The sequence below is a fragment of the Fringilla coelebs genome, assembly GCF_963513975.1.
Source record: "Fringilla coelebs genome assembly, chromosome: 1".
Classification (NCBI taxonomy): domain Eukaryota; kingdom Metazoa; phylum Chordata; class Aves; order Passeriformes; family Fringillidae; genus Fringilla; species Fringilla coelebs.
The window spans coordinates 57228866-57253103 of NC_140028.1; the positions used below are offsets into that span (position 1 = coordinate 57228866).

The following is a 24238-nucleotide window of genomic DNA, read 5'->3' on the forward strand; positions in this document are numbered from 1 at the left end:
GCTTGGCAAATCATATATGTGAACTGTTGACTCAACTAACTTACAGACCTTCAACAAATCATCTTCTGTCTATGGTTTTCTTTCATATGTTTAGATTTGCTAAAGCCTTTAAATGCTATAATTAGCATAACTTGATGATGATGATTCACTGCTCTTAAGCTGAAATTGATTTGTATCTTTTAAGAAAATGAAATTATTGTTACATTTAAAATGTAGACCTTTTAAAAATAGCCTTTTGTAAACATATCACTTTGTATTATTTCTAAAGGATTTCTTAAGGATTTCGTTTTAGTTCTCTCTTAATAATCTGTTTGCATAAACAATTTACATTTAGATAGGAAGTTAGAAACTGCTTACACACAAGAGCACCCAATGCAAGGAGACAGTACATATTTTCAGTAAAATAAGTGAAATCAAGTATATAGATGAAGGACATAAAATGCTTTGTTTTGTGAATTATCACATAAATTAAAATCAGCAGGTGAACTGTTCATTCAGTGGGTGAGTCATTAAAGGGTACAAGCATTTGTTTCCCATCATTCTCCATAGAGCAAAGTTAATTTTTAACCATGGTTATAGACTTACATTTAAATACCAGTAATGGAAAAGAGAAAATAATCTTTCAGAAGCTGTTTGTGAAAAAAGTTTTACTTGTACATCACCCTACATGTATTCATCATAACACTGATATTTTTCATGGACCCAGTAAGAATGCAACAAAGAAGTTTATTTGTAGAGATGTTAGATTTCTTCTTCTTGTGTTCTTGATGTGTCTTTCCTTCATCGGCAAGACAGTAAATGTGTTATATTCACTCTCAACAATCTTTTCTTCCTTATAAATGGCCTTCAAAGTAAAGGAAAACAAAACTTTATATATAAAGTAACAATTAAAATATCTATACCACCAAGCTGTGCAGGATTCAACATATTTGAAGTGTATTATTAAAAATGTAAGAATTTTTCTTTCTGGAAGTATGCAGATTTTATTCACATTTCCAATGAAACGTGGGGCTAATAAATATTTCAGAACTTAAGATTTTCATTTTTCCTACATGCACTATGATGACTGAAGCCTGAGAAAATGTAGTTAATTTCAGGAGAGACCGATTCAGTCTTGCTAGTGGGCGAGGAAGTGCCTCCAGAAGACTCTGGTTGCAAAACTTTTCCATGCAAGATTACCATTCACTATCTGTAATGAAAATCTCTTTGAACCTTCTGCTGCAATTGCTAATTAAAAACAATGAATTTGTGCAGAAAGCGAAGCGGGTGCAAAGTACACCTTTTCCTCCTCGTACCTTGTCATACCGACAGCCTTTGCACTGCAGGGCTGTCAAAGCATCAGCCCACAGAAGCTCTGCAGATGTGGGTGTAAGGTGGGCAGCAAGGAAGCAGATTGCAAGCATCACTTCAGCCCTCACCTTCACAGAGCAGCCAGCTGAGAGGAGCTGGTGCAGAGGGAAGAATCACCTTCTGCTGCCATAATCTCCTCTGAGCTTCAAAAGGTGCCTTGCACCTTCGGAGAGGAGACGTTTTCTTCAGAGAACAGGACATTGAACTTAGCTCTGCACTTCGTGGGCATTTACAACAAAGCTTTGAACATTCAAGAAACAAATTTGAAAATTCCCCACATACTTCTGAATATCTCATGAACTCTAAAGTGAAATAAAGGGAGTGGTGTCTACCTGTATCCAGGTGACTGTCAGTATCAGTAGTAGTCGCCGGGCTCACTGCTAGGTACAAGTGTTTCCACAGTGGCAATTATTTCAAACTTGCAGTCTGAAATGACTAAAATTTAATTAATAACAGCTGGTGATATATAAGGAGAAATGAATATGCGCTCGTACTACCTTAGATAAATTGGCTCTTTGGGAGTTATTTAGCAGTCAAATTTAACTTAATTAGTAGTGTGTGTTGATCTGATAATTAATGTGCTATAGAGTAAGAAGGTCGTGGGTTTTGTGATTTTTGGTTTTTTAAAACTACATTTCAGATGAAAAAAGGCCCTTCAATAAATGAGTGTTGGGTCTATTATGCTCCATTAACCCATGAAAATACTTGCGTGTAAAGAACTGTAGAGATTAATACATAGAATAATAGAGCTAAAGTAACACAAGTTGCACAAAATATTTTAAAATGAGATGGGTTATTTTCTATTGATAATCCAAGTTTGCCTTTAATTACAGTTCAGAAATTAAATAGGTGTCCTTTAATATTTATTATCGAAGAGTAATTTAAATAGCAGAGGAAAAAGACCTCTACACCATTTCTGTGCATACATGAGTATGACATACATGAATTGTATGTTTTCATAAATGACAGCTCTAAAAAAAATTTGAGCCCAACAGAAGGTAAACATTCATTGATATGTTATGGTATCATGCATCAAGATCTAAAAGTTGATAAAAATGAGAAGCCAAGAGTAACCTTATTAACTGAAATCATGATTAAGAAGGAAAAAATATAGGAGCCATATAAGCATGTAAAAAAATACCCTGTATGTTTCCTTGTAATTCAGTGTTTATTGTTTATACCTACCATAAAATTTAGCACTGTTACACAGGATATTAAAAGTTGACAAACAAAACAAATGAGTTCTTATACAACAAATGATATTAAGGAGTATTCATCTTTTGGGGTTTTTTTTTGTTTGTTTGTTTTGGTTTGGGTTTTTTATTTATTTTGCATTTAGGGCTTTAAATTTGCTTAAAATGAAAAAAAAAAAAAGATTGTAGCCTGAATTTTCATCCATCTGAAGAACTCTAGTTCTTGCCCTTTAGAGTTTGGATGATACAAATGTAAACTCAGTACATTTGTGTATTATTATATAAATAAGGCCAAATAGAATTTTCGTATTGAAACATTAATTAGCTTTTTGTATTGCAGTTATTGAAATCCCTGAGGAAATTATGCTCAGAAAATCTAATTACAGCCTGGCCTTTCTCCAAGAAATTCAAAATTAAGAAATGCTTTCAGTCACTCCTGTTGTGTTTGATCTGGTTTGTCCTCATTTTTTGGACTTGGGTTTTGCTATCCATACTCAAAATAATGGAACACCTACCCACAAAGGCAATGCTACTCATTCTATGAGAGTACCTATGTGAAAGAGCACATATTTGTATAAGAATTACACCAGTAACATCTTACGTGTTTCTTCCAAAAAGAGAACCCTGAAGAGTTGGTGGTTTTTTCCCACAGTATTGCTTATCACAATTTGCTTATAATGAATTTTATTTCCTCTATCACAAATTATTGCCACAGTTTGCTGTAAACCCATACCAAATTAAATTACATGGAAAAATACTAAGAAGCATGCTAAGAGTCATATTTTTAAATGTAGTGAGGAATTTTGAGAAATAGAACTACAATCTTTGAACAAATAGGACTTCAGCTTGTAACCACATGCCAAACTCATTAGCAGACAGAAATAAAAAATTGCCCTGATGAAGTCTGAAGGAATTTTGCTGTTAATATACAATTACCTTTTGTATGTCACAATAAAGATGCAAGAAACATAAGGTTGGTTTTGCAAACCAAAATAGAAGGAAGCTGTGGTCCCTCTTTGGCCTTGGTAAGCAGGTCTGCAATGCATGTTGTCTTTTGGCCTTGCTAGGTGAGAACTGACCCTTTTTTTTTCTTTTTTTTTTTCTTTTTTTTTCTTTTTTTTTTTTTTTTAATATATTTTAAGCAGGATAACATGTAGTCTTAATCTGGTCAGCTAAAATGTGTTGTGCATAAAAGGGATACAAAGTCACATACAAAAAACTGATCTACACAGTTTTCCAGCCTTTTCAAAGTAGAAACTCTGATAGTCACTAAAAATAATCAGAGAATATTCAAGTTGCTAAATATTTAGAGGGGTTTGAATCATCCTGTTCAACCTTCCTTAAGCTAATCCTGCAGGAAATTCTGATGTAGGCTTCTGCAGCTTTCTGCAAATTAAAGTATGTAAAATGAATGGGAGAGCATTCGTCATTTTGGCATTTCCATTGTTTGTTCATATGCCCAGCAATTGAGTCCAGAATCCATTTCCCCATCTAATCTTGGTGCCTGAACAATGTGAATAACAGAGAATGTTAGAATATATCTGTTATATAAACCTGATCGCTCAGTAATTTTTCAGTAAGTGTCTACCAGCGGCTAAAGCTGAAATGCTTTATAGCCTTCCACATTCCCATTTCCTTTGCTGAATCGCATCAGGACCTTCACATTAGTAAATGAAGCCTATAAAATTTGAGATATGAATAAAGGACACCTGGAACAAGATACTTACTGAGTAGAAACTGCATAAGAGCTACATTATTTCAAGTGACTGTATTACGTGTCTTCTCAAGTCTTATGCAGTAGATTTGATCCTTTCCTTTTGAGCTTTGAATTTCTGTGCTAAGTAGTGCATCACTGGACTGATTTTAAAGTAGCAGATTGGAAGTGGGATATATCTTACTCAGAAACCAGTAAAGAACTTCATTTTGCTCAACAGTGATTGCTGCCTCTAACCAAGAGCATTACTGACAAGCTCTAAAGAGTATCTTGACATATTCCCATTCATTCTGATAAATCACTGCTGAGTTAAGAGGTTGTTTCAATTATGAGCCATGAAAAATAGAGGAAGGTGGGAAGCCAAAACGATTAGTAAAGCATATTTCGCTGTCAAAATCAGACCTCCTGGTTTCATTTAAGCCCAATACTCTGGTGCCCTTTCTCTCAGGAGATGGCCCTTCAGTGAGATCACTTGTCAATGGGGTTGTTCTGTGCCAGGCCAGAAAGCACAGAAGTCACTGTACTCTTGACTGAAAACTGAAAGCCCAAATGGTGTAAGGAGAGCAATTAAATATTGGCTGATTGCCTTCTCTCCCCTCCAAAACCCAACAAATGTAAGTTCTTCAGTGCAAACTACACAGATTCTTAGCTATAAATCTCTTCTTATGTCTTAGCTAAATGACTTCATAAGCATGTGATGGCAATAGCTTCTCACTCACTATGAGCATGGGAAGCAAATGAAGCTTTGCTCCCAGCTTAGATAAGTGACACCAGGGATCTTTACTCTGACTTTGCCTGAGACTCATTACAGTTATGCTCCAGTCATTTGATCTCTCTGCTGTATTGCAAGATTCAAGGACCTGCAGTGTGCCAGGAGAGCTACAGTGCAATGAAGGAATGTGTGCACTGGGAGAATTGGCATAGCCAGCTCCATGGATGCTTTCAGCTGCTACTGGGTTGTCTGAGGAAGAAATGTTTGCACTGTTAGATCAAAGAGAAAATTGAAATACTTGTCAAAGATCAATTTTGTGAAAATTGCTTTTTTCTATTAAATTGTTTCACCAATAAATCTGGACTGCTTCAGCTACCACTATCTGATTTTGTGTTAAGTATGTTATCATGGTTAGAATCCAAAAGATTGTCAGTTCGTTTTTGTAATTTCAAACAAATTGAAATACTTTTATGCTGACAAATCACTCAAATTATTACTCAAAATCATGGATGATTAAACCCCCTTTAAGACAACTTGGGGTGAGGGGAAGCCTGCCCAGTTGTGAAAAAAATACCTTGGCAAAAAGATGTGTTTTCTTTAGTATTTCTTTGTAGGAAGAGTCTATATTTCTTTTTCTTTCATTAAATATTTTTACAAAAAGCAAAGAAATTATTGAAATTGACACTTCAATAGAACATGTTCATAAAATGTTTTATAAACCAGAAACAATGTAGACTTGAAAATAAGCTGTGTAACAGGAAGAATGGGGGAATGTTAATAATACCAGCTTTGCCAGCTGCAACAAGGAAAGATCAAGGCCCGAGGATGTCACTTGCAATTGATTGTGTTCTGCTTTCAGTGGAAAAAAGATCGTCCCTTCACATTATAAACTGTATGACATAAAATAGGAACCAATAAATGTATAATTAAGGGCTGGTTTAAATTGACACAGCGTTGACCTAACTGACTCTTGTCTGGTTGTTATGAAGTTTAAAAAATATATTTTTATAGAAGAGGCATCATAAGATCTCAAGTATATTAATTTTAAGTATCTATAAAATTTTCCTTTACATGTATTTCATTTTGCTAACAAACAAAAAAATTGTGGTGACAACATTTCTGGCACATGGCACATGGTCTGTTGCTAGTACAGACCTATTTATTTTCTTGGTAAGGCCAATTTAAACACAATGAATGCTCTACTCAGTATGTTCACAAGTCATAAGAATATGTTCCTTATAACGCTATAGTGCATTTGAGCTGTGCAGAACTGATTAAAAAGTCATAGTATTATTCAGTAGAGACAAAAAAATGTTCAAAAATCTTGGAATGTCTTTCATTTTCTATTTGTTATAAAAAGCCTTTTCATCTTGGTGAATTTTTATATCCTGCCAACTTTTTATTTGATCAAAATGATACATTGTAAGAAACTAAGATAAATTTCACAGAAGTAAGAACTATGAATAACAAAGGAAATGTCCTGCCAATGCAGAGTTAGCAAGATTCCACCAAAGTAAAAGTTTTATCTTTTCAAAAACTGAAGTCTGCAGCTCCTTGCAGTTCTATGTTTAAATACTAGAAGCAAGTTGGCTGTTTAGCTGCTGGATACTTGTTTACCCTTCACAATTCTTCAACGTTTCCTTTTGGGGAATGATTTTAGTGAAAGGTTCATTTCCCTGAGTTTAGGAACAAATGAAATATTCTGTTATAAAGCTACATGGAAGAAAAAAAGACTACAACACCAGATTTGGAGAGAGATAAGAGATAAAGGACTTGGTAGAAACCAGAGTTGCATACTCTGGAATTTACATGATAAATATCAAAACAGAGTGAAGATAAAATTATAAGATTCCTACTACACTCTTTAAAAGCTTGATTATTTATGTTATTGTTGGTAAATCAAGTTTACATGCAAAGGAACAGTGCCATTGGTGTTTTCTCTGAGCTGGTTCTAGTGAGTGTGACATAGCATGGCTGGTGTGGTTGTGTTCCCAGCAGTGTCCTGTCTCCTCCCCTGTGCTCAGCCAGCACAAGGAAAGGAAGGGAGCCAGCAGCCTGTGGTGATAAGGCACAGCTTGTTGCCCTGTGCCTGAGAGGTTGTTCTACCCTGGGTGTGTTGATTAAGAGGCTAAGGATGTATTTTCTATCTGCCACTTGTCCTCCTTGTGCTTTCATCCCCATCAGGATAGCAAGAAAGTCAGAAATAATTCTTTTTTTTTTCCTCTCCAGACTCTGTTCAGCCTAATACAGCCAGTGCAGGATTTTCCAAAGCTGCTTGATATGAGCTGAATTGGTGCCACTTGCTTATAGTCACTATTATCATGCACTCAGGGTAAAGCATCTACTTTATCACTTGAATATTTAGCTGAGAATTGTGCAAAGCTGTGTTTTCAACCTGAAAAAGACACATTGCTAGTTAGCTGTAGCTATACCACTTTTTATCTTTCCTGAATTAAGTGTAATTAAAATAGGAGTTTTATCAGGAGTTTGGTTCCAGCTTCCAAGAAAAATTCTCTTCTCCTGGCTTGCAACACTGCTCATTGTTTTTGTATTTCACTAATTAAGCATTTAAACTAACAGCCTTATTCTTTTCTCTGCTGAAATTCTGTAGAGTTGTCATTACTTTCCATGGATGTTTGTGAAAACTGCACAAAGCAAGTTTTCTTCTTTACCACATTTTGCCACTTTTCCCCACATCTGTATAAACAGATAACAAAATCTTTTCTTCCTAAGTACTGATACACCCAAGCCAGTGTAGCACCTGTGTCTCCATATACTTGCCTGCCTTTTTGCTAAAATAGGAATGAGGTTTGGTTTTCTTATTAAGTTTCTGTATGCTTTATTATGGTTCCTAATGGGAAGTTGTCAGATTTCCTAGTTTCTTGATTATGAGCTGAAGGCATCAAACCAGGAATGCAGGTATCCAAATGTGCTTTCTATTTCTTCTTTTAATATGTGGACATCCCAGGTTTTGGGAATAATCACAAGTGATGGTGTTGCTGAAAATTTGCTTCAGAGTCAGTTTCTACCTGTGTTGAATGTTTTAATTTTAAAAATCCTATTCTCACGGTAATTGTTGTAAATGCATCAATTTGAATGATTGTTTGTTGACAGGTTGTGACCCCTCATTTTTATCTGTTATTGTTATGCTGTTCCAGGACATCTCAGCGGGTCTGCAGGGCTTCTCTTTGTGAGGTGAAAGTTCTATCAGCACCAAACATTTGATGTCACAGGCATTTGGCCTGTGGAAAAGATAACCTGTTCTGGGTTAGGAAATGGAAATGTGTTTCATTCAGTCTTGTCAACTGTCTCATTATTCCCCATTCATCAGAGCAGGTATTTAATTCTGAGACATAGCTCAGCAGTTTTTCCTCCCTTTCATGCCTCTTATAAAAACACTTGCCCCTGATCAAACATGTGTGTTTTGGTTTAACTGTCAGTCTGTTTCTGGAGAGTCTTGTTTTTCTCCTGTCATCATGTATCAACTAACACAACCCAATTTTAGCAAATAAATAGGGGGAAGGGTTGGGAACAGGGTAATGGACAGCAAATGCCAGACATTATCTGTACCAGTGTGTGATTCTTCACTCCTAATAAATACTGGTTTTCATGAGCTAGTAATTTTGACTCTCCAGGATACCAATGGGAAGATCTCTTCTCAATGCCTATGGCTGCAAAATTCCTGTAACTTCTAGGCCATAGACCTTCTCTTCATCTAGTATAAGAATGAGAAAAGGAATTTTTCTTGAGCTATTTTATAATTTTGTACCTGATTCCCTGGCCAGCATTTCAAAGCAGAGAATTTCTCCATCTCATGCTCATGGACTGGACTAGCACCAAGGTGTCTTATGACTGAAGAAATGTAGAGTACAGCTCAAGATCCCTCTTAACATATTCTTATTACCTTAGTTGTACTTCAGATCTTGTACAGAACTGTAGGAATCAGTCATATGTTTTTCCATGGTGTTTATCATGCAGTAAAACACCAAAGAGGGAGAAAATTTAAGCTTCTGTCTTCGTAATGTGACTTGTTTTTTGCTTATGTTACAGTAAATAGGAATCTTGCCAGGGACATGAATGACATGCAAATGCATAGGAACTGTTAATTGGGAAAATGTACAGAGAAATAGAATACTATCATTGCTAGGAATATAAGATGCTTACCCATTTTTTAATTTAAATATTCAAAACCATGCAAGATGTAAAAGAAAACCTTCATAACTAGACAAGAAAGAGAAGTTAATTTGTTGTTAAGGCATTGGTCCTCAGATATTGCCAGGTCATCCTTGCTCATGAAAAAAACCAGCCAAATTCTGCAGATCTTACAGGATGACAACCTCCCTCTATGTCTCATGTCTACAAGCACTATAGCATAAACTGAATCCCCACCTCTGAGCGTTTCTTCAGTGGCCCACATAATTATGTAGAGCCTTTTGGAAGTTAATATGTATCCTAATAGTTTTGTTATTAACTTATATTAACATATAAGTTAATATGTATCCTAATAGTTATGGATCTTGGTGCACTTTATGTGATACAAAATCCACACATTTGCTTTGGCCTTAAAAATTATCTTTATGAAAGGCATTTCTTTGTCTTATTTTTTTACACCAATGAGGTTAGACAAAAAAAGAAACAAAAACTGACAGTATCATTGCAGCTGTGGAAATGGTTAAATGGTTTAATAAAGCCTTCTCAGTACCATCACACAGCATGAAATTGTCCCAACATATAGCAGTGCATGGGTTTTTACCTTTAGACTGTCAGTAAAGCAACATTCAGCCTCAACAGTAGGGGAGTCATGATGCCCTTATCTCCCTGAAAACAGCCCCTAGTCAGTCGGAGCTCTAACGCCAAACTCTGTGAGTTGCTGCTTGAAGCCATTTTTCATCCTGAAGTGATAGATAGAATCAGCTTTGAACCCTGTTTTTGCTGACCTCAGAGGAGTAAATTACCTTACACTTTGAGGCAGCATGACTCACTGTCTGACTGTTTGCACAGCACTTGCAGTTTTCACCTACCTGGGAAGGAATCATTGAAATCTGGTAATTATTGTGACAGCTCTCATCTGACAGCCAAGCACTGGTCTTCAACCAAGATGCTACAGTTTATGTATCTCCTCTTTGAAATTTGTTGTTTCTTTAAGTAGCCACTAAAGCTATCAATCCAGATTTACGTTTCCAGAGATTTTTCCTGGGACAAAATTATTCAGAATTCGTTCATAGCATTTTGTCTGAAATGGAGATACTTCTATGCATTTTGCTGACACATATTTATTTAGAGGACTTTCTGCTTTTCCAGATAGTTACAGCTGGAGGTGGGGGGGTTGTTGGGAGTTTTACTAACGGAAACTGAATACGAAGCTCATTGATACAAGTGTACCACTCATTATAGATATCTCCAAACATCTTATACAATAAGGTCATACAAAAATGTTAACAGGAATTTTGAAAACTTGAAAATCTTTAAAAATATTACATAGATCAAAATTAAATATATAATCATAGATAAGATTTGAGTTCAATTTATTATTACACATTATGTTTGGATAAATTATTGAAACTAAAATTTCATTTCAATGTGAAATCTCTTCTAAACTTATATCTGAAATACCTATGAATGCAATAAACCTTGCATGTGTTCATTATATATCTTATAAATTATATAATCAGTTCTAAATGTCTGCAAACTTAAATAACTCACATCCAGGACTTTTTCCCCACAAAAGTGTGTATTAGAAAAAAAAATATCATTCAGTCAAAATTGGACTTGAACAGAAAGCCATGCTACCTATCAAATTATCACATATTTTTATTTTTGTAAAGCATATGGCCATGTGCAGCATCTTGTAAATCTCCTTACACTGTCTATGCGACACATTTCTCTTTTTTGAGTTGCCCAATGAACATGATATTTCTGTTGAAATTTTTTCTCAATTTTTGCCTGTGTAACATTGTTTTCATTTCTTATAGATCATACAAGATTATTATTCCCTATTATTCAGGTGCTTCTGACGTACAAATAGTTGGTGACAATTAGGTCCAGTATCCCTGATTATGTGTCAGAACAAGATGAGTGCCAGATCCCAATCTATTCTAGGTCAGCATAGCTTTGCCAAAGAGTCCTCCAAGGGTTTTTGCTGAAGAGATATACATTTTATGCCTACCCTACATAAGTTATCAAAAGTGTTTATTTCACCACTGTTATTATTCTGTACTTGTAAGGTCTGATACCTTTAATTCAGTGGTTCATATTTGCCATTTTAATGTGCTAAAAGTGGATTTCATTTGAAGATAGTTGTTATCATTCTAAATTTTCCTTTGCTTAGCAGATGTTTTGGTTTTTATCCCAAGCTGTGACTTCATATTTTTCATGTTGGCATTAGGGCTATGTGCAAAACAGTATCACTAGTGTTTGCTGTGCACTAAATCTAGTGTCTTTGGAAAGTGCAATAGTCACATTTGCTGCCACATGATGACTGGAAGCTTCTTTCCTGAGGACAGGCACTTTGGGCACAAAGACATAAAGGAACAGTTTCTGGCCTGGATGGTCACAATGGAAGAATTATGGTTGCACTCTATTGCACCATTGTACCAAAATGTAAGTGCCTTTTACAAGTTTTCCATGAGGTGATAAGCAATTCATGTCTTTCATATTCACCGTAATGAACACCCTGCTGTGTTCTTACCTGCTCACTGTAAACGAGCTCATATTCTAAGGCCTGATCTAGATTCAGTCTGTGTGATCAACTGGTGCACCTGTGCCTCAGTGGCACCATGACCCAAATATCCATTTTGACTTTTTCTCCTTGCTGTGCCAGCTGGGGGGCTCGGGTCAGCGCTCAGCAACGAGATCTCCAGCAGGGATGCAAGAGCCGGCGCGCAAGTTTTGGAATAAAAATGTAATTGGATCCTGGCTCTGAACCAATCTAACGTTTAAATTGGCCTAAATCAGTCAGTCTTCCTTCCAGATGCAGATTACTGCTTCCTCAGTATTGCAGGGGGTATGTTTCCTTGGGGCTCTGGAAGCTTTAAGCCCTTAAATAGAAGTCAGCACTGATACTGATATGATTATAGCTGGTCATGCAAGCTGAAGGTGTGACTCCTGGGAAAGCAGATAAGTGCCCAGGATTCACACCAGCTATAAGAATTGTTAGCACAGGAAAGCTTAAAATATTGCAATTTAGCTCTCAGTCCTTCTTGAGACCGTGTGTTTCAGCAAAGGCTTCATCCAACAATGTGAGTAGTTCCAGATACCCATATTTATGGGGTGTTTCTTACAGACCATGTCCAGGAAAATCTGAACATTTAAAAAATTTTGTGGGGTTTTTTTTTTTTCTAACAAGGGGTTTCTGTGATAACCTTTCTTTCTCAGTTCTCAAAGCTTATATTGTGAAGCAGGATCAATGAGCTGGCACAAGCATAAAACAGTTTCTTGTATTATGGAAGAGAGTGGTATATATGGTCCCATGGAAATTCTTTGGAATAGCTATTTTATCTCTGAAATTAGTTTTTTTCTTCACTGAGAAACAGGATGATTTGGAAAAATATTATACATAACCACCACTGTATTTTTTTGTACATGACTGAGATAAAGGGTGTTACTCATTAAACATTACCAATGCCTGATTATGAAATCAAACAAATAATTATTATTTAATTTCTTATCATAATTCCTCAGAAAATAGTTAATATTAATGGTTTTGCGGTTTCATTTTTACTATTCATACTTCTTTCACTAATGTGAAATCTCAGTTTCATCACTTTACTTGAAAATCTTTTTCCTTTCAAGAAGCCAGAAATAGACAAAAAAGTAACAGATACCTGAGGGTGGGAGGGTGAGAGAGAAAGGATGTTATCTGAGATTCTTATCAGGAAAGTTCACTTTTCAAAAAGCGAATTATCGGTATAGTAGTATGTCCCTCCCACTAAAGCTGTGTGCCAGGATTTAAACTTGTTTTAAAAAACTGCTGTATTTTCATGGCTTGAGAGTTTCAGTTTGGTCTTGAGCTTGAGCATTTTAGGAGAAAGAGGAAATTATTAAACTCTTCCTTCTTCTGATTATCAATCACTTAAAACCAGTACATTGTACCTACAGCTTGTCTTATAGATACTAGCGATGAGCAACTTTACTTTTTGATCCTGCTGTAGCAGGGCTATATGGTCTCTTATTTATTTGACCTAGAGGAGGAAGTGTGTTTAATATCATAGACTCTTCCAATCCTATGGAAAATAAAGAGGGAAGAAGATGAGGTTCTATTTCATAGTGGCTCAAAAAAGAAAAAAAAAAAGAAGCATCTTGTTCTCTGCCCTGGAATGTTAATAAAAGCACTGTAGTGACAATAATATAGCCTTTTCCAGGATGGAAGGAACAGAAACGTATGTTCTGCCTTCTGGCAAGAACAATGGTGAGGCATTTTATCTGTCAGATCTATCTGTATGTGCAGTGCTTCCAGAAACATGGTATCTGTGTACTGAAATGTGGGAAATTTAATTTAACAGCTCCACAAACCAAAACTGAAGAAAATGGAAAATATATTCTAGAGAATATGTGTAGACTATAGGAAAAGGAAGAACATCAGAGATGCTGATTTTATATCCATTATCTAAATATTTAATAGTTTTTTAATGTGTGTATATAATATAGATGGTACCCAAAGAAGAAATGGGTTTTTTTAAGACACTATTAAATTGATTCATGTTGATGGAAGGTTTTGAGTATTAAAAGCTATTATGGGATATGTTCCAGTAAGTTAGAATTTTAAATTTCCTAATTTTTTGGGAGACATTAATTTATTGCCTTGATATTATATGATAGTGATGAGTTATGATATATTACTTTTCTAAATTGTTTTATTTTAGAGAAAAAAATCTAGGCAAAGATTCTTTTTATTAATATAATTTGATTGTTTGAATCAAATTTCATTTATTAATTTTAAAAATAAAATAATTTCAATAAATTATAAGAAGGTTTACTCCAAACTGCTTTTTAACTTGGAAAACTTTGTGTATATATATCTGCTCATAGCCTTATTTTCTCACAGTGCATGCATAAACTAACTCAATTCTGCATCTGTTTCTGCCTAGAGTTATGTTATATTGCATCATTTTGTTGTTTGTGGGCATAAGAGAGTACATATATGAGTGGCCTTGTATAATTTTGCTTTGATTTTATTCACATTTTTCATTTCTTCTAGCAACAGCAATCAAAACCAATTTTGGCCCTCTGTACAGATGGATATACTTAATCTTCTGCTAGTATATTTTCTAGTGATAACTGCTTTGTTTTTCTCAGGATTGCATTTAACATGCCAAGGAGATTAAGCACTATTATCAGACAAGAGCAACTAACTGTTGGTCTGTGAACAAATTACCTTATCTGTAATCATTCTTAAAGGATTAGATAACACGCATAGATCCAGTGAACATCTGGATCATTAATCAGCTTTGGTTTAAATACTTCCATTATTTTGCTTTCCACTTGAAATTTCCAAGCAAAAAGGAGAAAAAGTCATACTGACCTCCAAAATATGTTCTCACTATCAATTGAGACTTGTGGTCCTCTAATCTATTCTGTAATTTCCTGGTAGTATAAATATAATGCATTATAGAATTATAACTCTGTTCACTGTGTTAGCAAAGGCCATCACTGTGTATAGGAAAATAGAGGCAAAGACACTGGCAAAAACATAAAAAAGACAACCTTAGAACTGTCACAGCACATTCAACCCTTTTAAAGAGGAAATAGAAAAGTACTAAGATAAAAGGGTGAAGGAACGAGGGAATAGTCATGCTCATTTATGTGCAAATTTTATCTTAACATTTAGCCTTTTCTTCATGTTAAGCATACTTTTTTTTGTTCTTCACATCAAATGAAGAAACAGTTAATTATTTTACTTTATTTGCATTTCTGTCATTCTAAATATAAGCTTACAGTGAGATGATACAATATATCCCTAAATGTCATAAAGTCATAACCTGTCATCAACATCTCTGTGGTTTCAGACAAAAATATAGAGGGTACATATGATGAGAACATCAATTTTTATCACTAAGTCTGATTATATTGCTGAATTGGCTAAAACTAGTGGCACATAGGTTTTACCTAAAGGACTTGGACATTCTCCACTCACCATGAGACCAGTAAATATGAGTTATTTCTAGAAAAAGGAACATTTTAGCTGAAATTACCTGAACACCTCCAGGAGGCATTCTAGTTTCACTGTCCCATGCACAGTATGTAGCTATGGACTACAATTAAAGGACTTTAAGAGCTGTATTTATTGTCATTATTGCCATTGAATTGCAAAGAAGTATCTATCACTGCAAGAAAATATTTCTTGCCCTCAGGAGACCACATTTTCTGTGAATGGGAAAAGGCCAATATTAGGTCAGACCTGAATCTGCATACTTATGGGTTAAAATTCTGTGATTTTTGATGGAATAAGAAGGAATAAGAAGGAATAACCTCTATCAGAGCTGTAGAAGTGCAATAAAAGGAACATTTGAAAATGCAGGATCAGTATAACTTCTTAGTCTATTGCTTATCATGTTACTTTTACTAGCAATGGGGTAGACTATTCATTCTCATATTTAAGAGGGTTATCTCTTTCTCATAGATTTTATTTTCCTTCTCACCAGCTCAGCTGCTCTCTACTAGAGTCCTCTACTAGAGCTTTATTAATTAAGAGTTAGCTGTTTCCTTTGCTCCCATAAGTAAGGCAGGGTCCTAAGCAGTGTCAAATATTTTAGCCACCAGAACAATGTACAAAACAATTTCTGAAGCCCAACTTGGTTAAATTAATTGGCTTGTAGACCAAATGCCATTCTGTGGTCAGAAACCACAGCAGTTACAAGACCACTTAGGTGCATCCCTAGACACTGTTAAAGAAAGAGGTGAGTGACATAAATACTCTTCCAGACATATCCTAGTGCCACTGGGCACTAGGTCTTTAAAAGAAAACTGGATTGGATAAGCCAGGGGGGAAACAGCAGATTTTTGTGTGTGTAAGTGCACACAAATACATTTACAAACCACAAATTAGATCTATTACATAGCAGTAGCAATACCGCAGTGCAGAAACTTCTGCAACTTCTACTTTGATTCCATATTAATCATTTTTAATCAGACTAATTCATGAACTTGATTGAATTTGTCTATCTAGGATGCTGAAAAAAAACTGTGGTGATGAGTGCATACAAATAATTTTTCTGTCTGCCCCTTCCCAATGACAAGAGGAAACTTCAAAGGAACGCTTTAGCACAAGGATACTGTATAAGAGGAGTTAGGTTCTTGTTGCTAAAATGTTGTGACAGAGGAGCAGGGTTTTAACCAGTGTAACTGGTCTAACAAAACTCCATCCAGACCATTCAGCTAATTGAAACAAGAGTATCTGTTGAGATGGGCTGTGTCTCATGTCTGTACATATTTTTAGGGTTCAGAATAACTTTCCAATGTGCACCTTTGTACTTTTCTTCTTCTCTTTGACACGGTGATGGTCTAAACTGCAGCACAATTTCCTTTTTCCTGAAGAAATTATTTACTGTGCATTTTTACATGAAGGTAAGCATTTCTTAGAGCAGACTTATCATAGTTCTGCATGTAGTTCTGACAGTTGGAGATCTGTTATTCCTTGGCAAAATTAAACCTACAGTGCTGGGTTCCTTTTCCATAATTTTAGCATAACAGCAGGGTGGAGACATTAATTTGCTAGTGAAACCTTCAGAAGTTTAAAAATTTCTTTCTTCTACAGTTTGTTAAGTCTAAATCCAAATGTATGTTTTGGTTTAAATTCAGAAAAGCAGAGAATAAAAGTGATAATTTTAATTTCTTACTATTAGATTTCTTTTAGTTGTGAAGTTCTCACATGGATTGCTAAATGGTTTTTTTTTATTCCCATTCTGTTAGCAGACATTGTCACTGTTGTAACATTTTGTTTGTATGTGTAGCCATACGGTGCTCCTGCTTCAGAGTTATTCTAAGGCAAAGTATGTAGGGGGAAAACATCTATGCTACCATTCATCACTTTCCAATTACACAATTCATTCTAAAGGTTCTTCTTGCTTGTTTAATGGTAGAGTAAAAAATAAATATTGTTATGCTGTCAGTCTGTAGTGTTATGCAATATCTGAAGTCAAATGGCCAACTTACCCCTCATTACTAATACTAGAAAATGGGGTAACTAATATATAAATATTAATTTGTATATTCATACTACAATAATATTAATACTAGAAAAGTGGGTTTTAATGTCCTCCTTAATAAATACACTTTCAGACTCTTTAACATCTTTCTGGGACTATGCATGGTGGACGAATCTACATATGCCTGGATGAGAGAGTGTGTCCTAGAAACAGAGACACATTTTACATTGGAATACTCTGTCATGTGATGAAAAAAAGGAACACTTTCTAGACCTTTTTTTTTTTTTCCTTAATGCATCCAACTAAACATGGTGTTCCTTCAGACCCAGGCAATTAAGATTTGGTGCTCAGTACAACACTGAGAGGATCAGTCAACACAATGAGAGGATCTGAAAGTATCCTTGACATAAGCAGAAGTTGGAGCACAGCATCTGCTGTCTTTAAAAACAATCCTACAGCAAGAAACTGTACTCCCATGCAATTTCAGTTTGTGTGAGTTAGGTTTGGTAAATGAAATGCCACCAAAAGTGCTGATTTGGAATGGGGGGACACAGAAATAAAGCACACCCAAGCCCTTTGGTTTTTTGTCGAGGCAGTGACCAGCATTTTGGGAATTACCACATGAATAAATGGCTAATATTCTTTCTGCATGGTCAAAAATCTTTAAGCATGCTCACTAGGTAACCTGTTATGAAAATGGCAGCTTGAATTGTAGACCTGTCAGTGCACTGTTTCTTCCCTGAACCAGCAGAGCTGGCCAGGAAAGAGTAAAAAGTTCTCTGTTCTGTTACTTTCTGTGTTGAGGGAATCTTCATTAAACTGGATCCCTGGGCAACTGCCAGCTGCACCAACGTACTGCAATGGCATAGATTTAGCACACAGACATATAATTTTTTTCAGACTGTACTTTTTCCCCCTGGTGAAATTTCCACAATTATTTCAAATATACCATTCTCCCTAGCCTATTCCTGATGGAAGGGTAGTATTGAGTCCACCTGATGCTGTTGTTATAAACACAAACTTCTGCACCTACACTAGCAGTCTGAGCATGTAGTAGCTGAGTGAATAAAAAGTGTTCCTTTGCATTCAGTGGGTTGTGTGAAGTACAGGTGACTGCTAGCCTCAATTTCTGAAGTGAGAATTCCCACAAGATACATCAGTGTGAGATATATCTGCAATAGTTGTTGTATATCCTGGAAGTCTAGGCAAGTAAATGAGCATTTTGTAAAAAGAGTTTGAAGATAAAGTTCAATTTCTTTTTAAAAGTCTTCCTGCATTTAAAGAGAAATGCCCTTCAATAGGAGATTTATTCTGTGTTCTTTGCTAAAATATCTTGGGGCTTTTCCCAGCTCATAGGGAGAATACTGAGGAAAAAAAATAAAATAATTTCTATATAATAACATAACTGTTTAATAATATGTATACCTCTCTTGGGGAGATATTATCTAATTCCTTGAATATTACTTGTATGATATATCTGGAAAGGAATTCAAAGTCCAGAGGCTGCCAAGACCTGCTTATACAACTGATCAGTCAAAGCAGATCACCTTGTCAATAACTGATCCTTTAAACTCCGTGTCGATTGTCTGTACATTTACCTGGTATCAAAACAGAAACAAGTTGGGTTTTGGTCTTTTTTGTTTGTTTGTTTTAGAATGGCTATCAATATCTCTGCTGAATCTCAAAACACTGTTTACACTTTTCCTGCAAGCTAGGCTTCTAAAGTAGTATGTTTTCAAGTATTTCTAAAGTGAAAACATTCTTCACTTCTGAATGTGATCAAGTACATGTAACAATGACCAAAAATATCAGTACATCTTCCCCTTTTGAGCTCTGATTTTGCAAGACTGAGGAAATTAACCAGAGCAAATGAGCCAGATATAAAAGAAAACACTTTATTTCTAGCTGTTTCAGATGGAAGGATGACTCTTCATTCTTTGATAAGCAAAGGATATCTTTATTGAATTTAACCTGTCCAACTTGCTTTGTTTTCCCTAACAGTTTGCTTTCCTTGACTCTGTAAGCCACAGCACTATGTAGGATAGACAGAGGTGAAATCCTGTGCTTGTCTAAATGTGTTATCAAATTTAAACTTTCATTAGAATTCACAGAAATTTAAAAACTTCTTTTCCAACATTAAATATTTCCAAAACCATACATTGGCTGTGATCACAGGATTTCCAGCGAGGAGTATTGGGCATGAGAGCGGAGAAAGCCTTGCTGGCAGCTTGTTTTGAGACTAAAATAACAGGTCACTTTCCTCTTTTTGCTTCTTTCTGTCACCAGTGTGGTTGTATCCATCCAGAACTTATCTTGCAGCTACTTCATGTAGCTGTCGGTGCTTCAGCCCTTAGAAATTGTGTATCAGCCCCTGAGTGGATTAATGCAAAAAGAAGTCTTTGATTAATTCTCTGCCACCTTCTGCTCTTTTCCAGGAGTCAAACAGAACTAACATGTTTCACAAAGATTGTTCCAAACCTCCGGCTGAAAGGAGAGAACGTGGCTTTAAAATGCACTTACAGCTTTTCTGTACCTAAAAAAGATAACCATAAGATATAAAGAAATAGCAATAAGCAACTGAGCAGGTGCTGAGCTGTAGTGGAAGGAGTACTATGGCAGTTTCACAGCCAACAAATCTTCTTGTGACTGAATGCCACCCCTAATGTATAGGTTAAAATATCTTTGTGTAATCAATTTTTAAACTTTGTTTTCAGAGCTTTACATTTGCATTTGAAGTGTATGTTTTCGGAAGAAAAGAAGTAACTTTTATGGATTGTGCATTAGATATGTGCTTAGAGATGAGACTTCAGGGACTAGATTTCATGAGCTTATGAGCTCATTTCTTCTCACTGCTTATATGGATTGTGAGATTTTTTCCCCCTGGTCTTTGTCAATGTTACAAGCTACTCCCTCAATCTACAAGAATCACTTACTCTTTCTTCTTCTTTACTTTTTCTTCTGAACACAATATCGGGTATAGTTATTCTTCCTGAAACATGGTAGAATGCTTCAAACCGCAGGACTGTTATTCCTACAAATTTCCAGCAACCTCTTCAGTGTTGCAAAAGGTTTTCACCTAATACAGCTCTGCAGCTGAACGAATCACAGCTCAGAGCCAGGTGGCATATGTCTTGTGACTGTGCATTCTCATAAATACAGTATGGCAGAAGCCTAAATGGAAACACATCTTTTTGAAACCATCTGTTCTTACAGATATCTGCAACAATAAAGAAAATAAAGGCTTTAAATGCTGCTATGCTGTTTTAAACCTTAGAGGCATTTCCTATTGGTCTTTCTTTTTATTCTGAGATGCTCTCAATTTGTTTCGCTTGGAAATAGCTTAGCTGCCATGTTTGTTGCTGTTCTGTTTATGAGCTTTGGAGAATCTGACTATAGCTGGCTTGTAGATATATAAATATTTATAAAACAGAACATTTACCATGGTGGAAAGTGCCGGGTTGCCCTCTGCTGAATGTAGCTTGTCTTTAAACATTTTATAGTAGCTTACAGGATAAAGCCTTTCCCCTTATTTCTTCTTTCTTTATTTGAGGGAAGCTGTGTGTGAAAGACAGTACTGCAGCAGCTCCCATAAAGTTGTTACTCCTTAACTTTTACTTATTTGTTTAATTTCATCACATCACTCTTATGATGTCTTGACTGTAAAAATGCTCAGTTGGAACAATTTTCCTGTTTCTTACTTGGGTTGAATCTGTTGTCCTGTTGAAGATGTAATCTTTTTTTTCTGTTGCAGCCAGTGAATGCTAAAAAAGGAATACTATGGCAGTTTCACGTCCAACAAATCTTATTGTGAGTTAAATCCAATGTACAAGGTTAAAATAACTTTTTGTGTTTCATATTTTAACTCTGTGTTCAGAATTTCTGTAGTCCTTTACATTTTTATTCAAATATAGAGATTCTCCCAAAGTGAAAGAGAGATGAAAATTCTCAGAAATTCAAGATATAAACCAATATATGAAACTGAAATGCAGTGATATAAGTTGCCCCATTCCCCAAGGAATAACAAAGAGCAAAAATGACAAAGGGAGAAACAGCAAACAGAGCTACAATTTCTAATCTAGGGGGTCAGTATTAATCCACTGGTTTATCTGAAATATTTAAACCTACAGGCCATGTATTTGGCAAGAAATTCTGCTTAGGCATCAAAATGGTCAGGAAGGAAAGGCACCACAGGCATCATCCCTAATTATCCAACTGGCAGGTTTTTTTCTGCATATAACTACCTAACAGCATGAATTTGCAGGAAACGCATTCGGTCTCTTTTTCTGCCGTGTCTCGTTGTCAGCAGGGTGATAGAGAAGGGGAAGGTTGCTCTTGACCAGCCTGGAAAAGGTGTCAGCCTCTGAACTATGAAACACAATTGCCCTTTTTGCTCGGGGCTGGAGGCACGGGCTGCAAGAGAGAGCTTTCTGCCCGAGTGTCTTCTCCTGACGAAGGGAGAAATAAAATGTCACACCAATTATCTGGGCAGTGGACAGTGTAAGGAAACTGGCTGCAGCTCTGGGAAGCTGCAGCCAGATCCCCAATTACTGAATGAGGCCAAGGAATTTTTATGCTGTTGGCCCCGTACTCGGCTGTGGCGCTGCGCACAAGAGACCCCAGCACACGCAGGGTCCCGCCGTGTGGCTGCAGCACCATGAGGCTCTGAGTCTTCCCTGGGGGAGGACCAAGGTGTTGGGGCCTCAATCAGCCTTTGCTTCCAAAGCACAAAGTCATTTTGGTGGCATTCAGGACCAATCCCCCTAAAGGAGGTGAATTTATGTGTCTGCAGCTGATATCTGGACGGTGATGGAGCTTGAAGTGATGCCTGTGTGCACAAAAAGCTGTGCTCTGCTTCAGTGCTGTTTTGGTGGTGGGAGGGAAAAAAGTAATTCTGTGCATCAAGAATGTTTAAATGAGAGAGGGATTTTGACTAATTATTTCTCAGCAAAACTCAGTCTGGCAAAAAGTACAACAGAATGTGAAATATAATCGAGTATTGTTTTATCAGGAAATTAAATCTCTTGGGGGAAAAAAATTCCAGGTTTTAGGTCAGACCAGGTCATTCTCATCCAGATGCTTAATATCCAAATTAAACACTTTTCTGGTGCATGGAAAAAACTTACATTGTGATACAGTCAATTAATATTCACAGTTTTCAGCAGGTGTGCTAACTTCTCATATGACAGTGGGACGTTCTGCTAAGTGCTGTGACATGACAGCAGCTGTGATAAATGGAGCTGAGATATTAAAATCTTTTAAGCAGCAATGGTATTCCAGCTGATAAAGCACCAGTTTAAAAAAATGGATTTATTTAGAGTTTCTAAGACAGGTAAACAGCCAAAGGAGTCCAGCAAGACACATTACAGGTGATAAAATAGTTAACGGTGTGTCACAGCTTGCTATACTTCCATATATTTCTCTTCATTTCCCTCAATAATATTTAGTGTATGCTCTATAAAGCATCCTTTTTTATCAAGTCCCCTTTTAAATGTATGGGCTCTTGAGGAGCACATAGTAGAGAAAGAAGGGGTTTTTTTTTACCTGAGACAGTGTAGGTATATGAAATAATCCAACAAAGAAATAAATCCTACCTTTTATGGTAAAAAATAATGAAATCGTAAACTTCAAAAACATTCAAGATCTACTGCAATATTTTTAAGATTTGTGACATTAGATCTTGCATTTTCTGCAAATCACTCTCTAATGCTTAATGAAAAACATTTAAGCATGATATTGCTGATGAACTTAAAAAACATGATATGGAAATATGGAAATGGGGGTTGTAGGAAGCCTTAGAAAAGTTATATCTGATCTCCTTATCAAAAAGTTTTCCACCATCTATTGCTTACTAATATTTAAATTTTTAAATTAAAATACTATTTAAAGTTAATAATAAAATTTATATTTCTCAAAATTTTAAAAAGTCAACTACATCTCTTTTTTATCATTTATCGAATTAAAATTATTTGGAAAAAGACTCTCATCTGCAAACAATATTTGTGGGGATGGGTGATTAGGTTGTTTTGTTATTTGCTGTTTAGTTTTTTCTAAAAACAAAACCAACCTTCCTAACTTAATATATAATATTAAATGGTGACAAAAATAAATTAAATAGCAGAATTTAGAGAGACAAGGGAAACAAAATTTTAATAAATGCTTTATATCAGCCATAATGATTTGAAAAAAATCATCACAAAGTCTACCTCGCTTTGGAAATGCACATTTAATATAATTTAATTTGCAGACAAGTCCTACTGCAATAGCTCTGCTTTCTAGCTGTTTCTAGTTAGGCAGGAGTTAGAGCCATTACAAGATGATGCTAATGGGAGGAAAATAAAAGAGGCTCTGTTTGAAGAGGTGCTCCCCTTTGTCACTAGAAAAGGACTGTACTCCATCCATGTGCTTTTACCTTTGAGCACAAAGCAGGGAGCACAGTGATTGCTGTTACTGCAGAGTAATGAAAAGAGGGCTTTACCCTCTGCATGGCATTCCAGGCAGAAAGATTAGAAAGCTGGAATCCTCCCAGCCCTATTCCTACTACATCACAGGTGAATTGAGCAAGGGGCAGACTGTCTTAGTGATTTCAGATTGATCATAATTTGAAATTATTCTCACTGGTTTCATAGCTTCTAGGTGGTAAGTTAAAGATATGTGCATATTAGGCTCTTGTTAGGCAAAAATAGGGCATCAAAATAACTGGAAAGGATTTTGTGTGAAATCACAGAAGTGACTTCAGTAGATGTAAAGTCTTTGATCAAAAGGTGATACTCACTAAATCAAAAACCGAATTCTACTTTGAGGAAAGGAGGAAAAGCTTTCTGTCAGATGGTGCCACTGTTCTTAAGAATGTTATTTGCCTGCTTTTCTCAGTTCAAAGTTAAAATACTAAGGTAATGCTTCCTTTTCCCCCAACCCACTTCTTCCAAAGGTGCTGTCACATAAAACAGCATGTCCTGCAGAGGTTTTCCTCATTTTCTTTCTTTTCTTTTCTTTTCTTTTCTTTTCTTTTCTTTTCTTTTCTTTTCTTTTCTTTTCTTTTCTTTTCTTTTCTTTTCTTTTCTTTTCTTTTCTTTTCTTTTCTTTTCTTTTCTTTTCTTTTCTTTTCTTTTCTTTTCTTTTCTTTTCT

General features: G+C 35.8%; 1 protein-coding gene across 1 annotated transcript in view; it reads left to right on the plus strand.

Moving 5' to 3' along the window:
- DOK6 (docking protein 6) overlaps positions 1 to 24238 on the plus strand; it is a gene marked incomplete at both ends in the record, with an annotated part of 240067 nt that overhangs the window by 200617 nt on the left and 15212 nt on the right. The gene's annotated exons all lie outside the window — the stretch shown is intronic.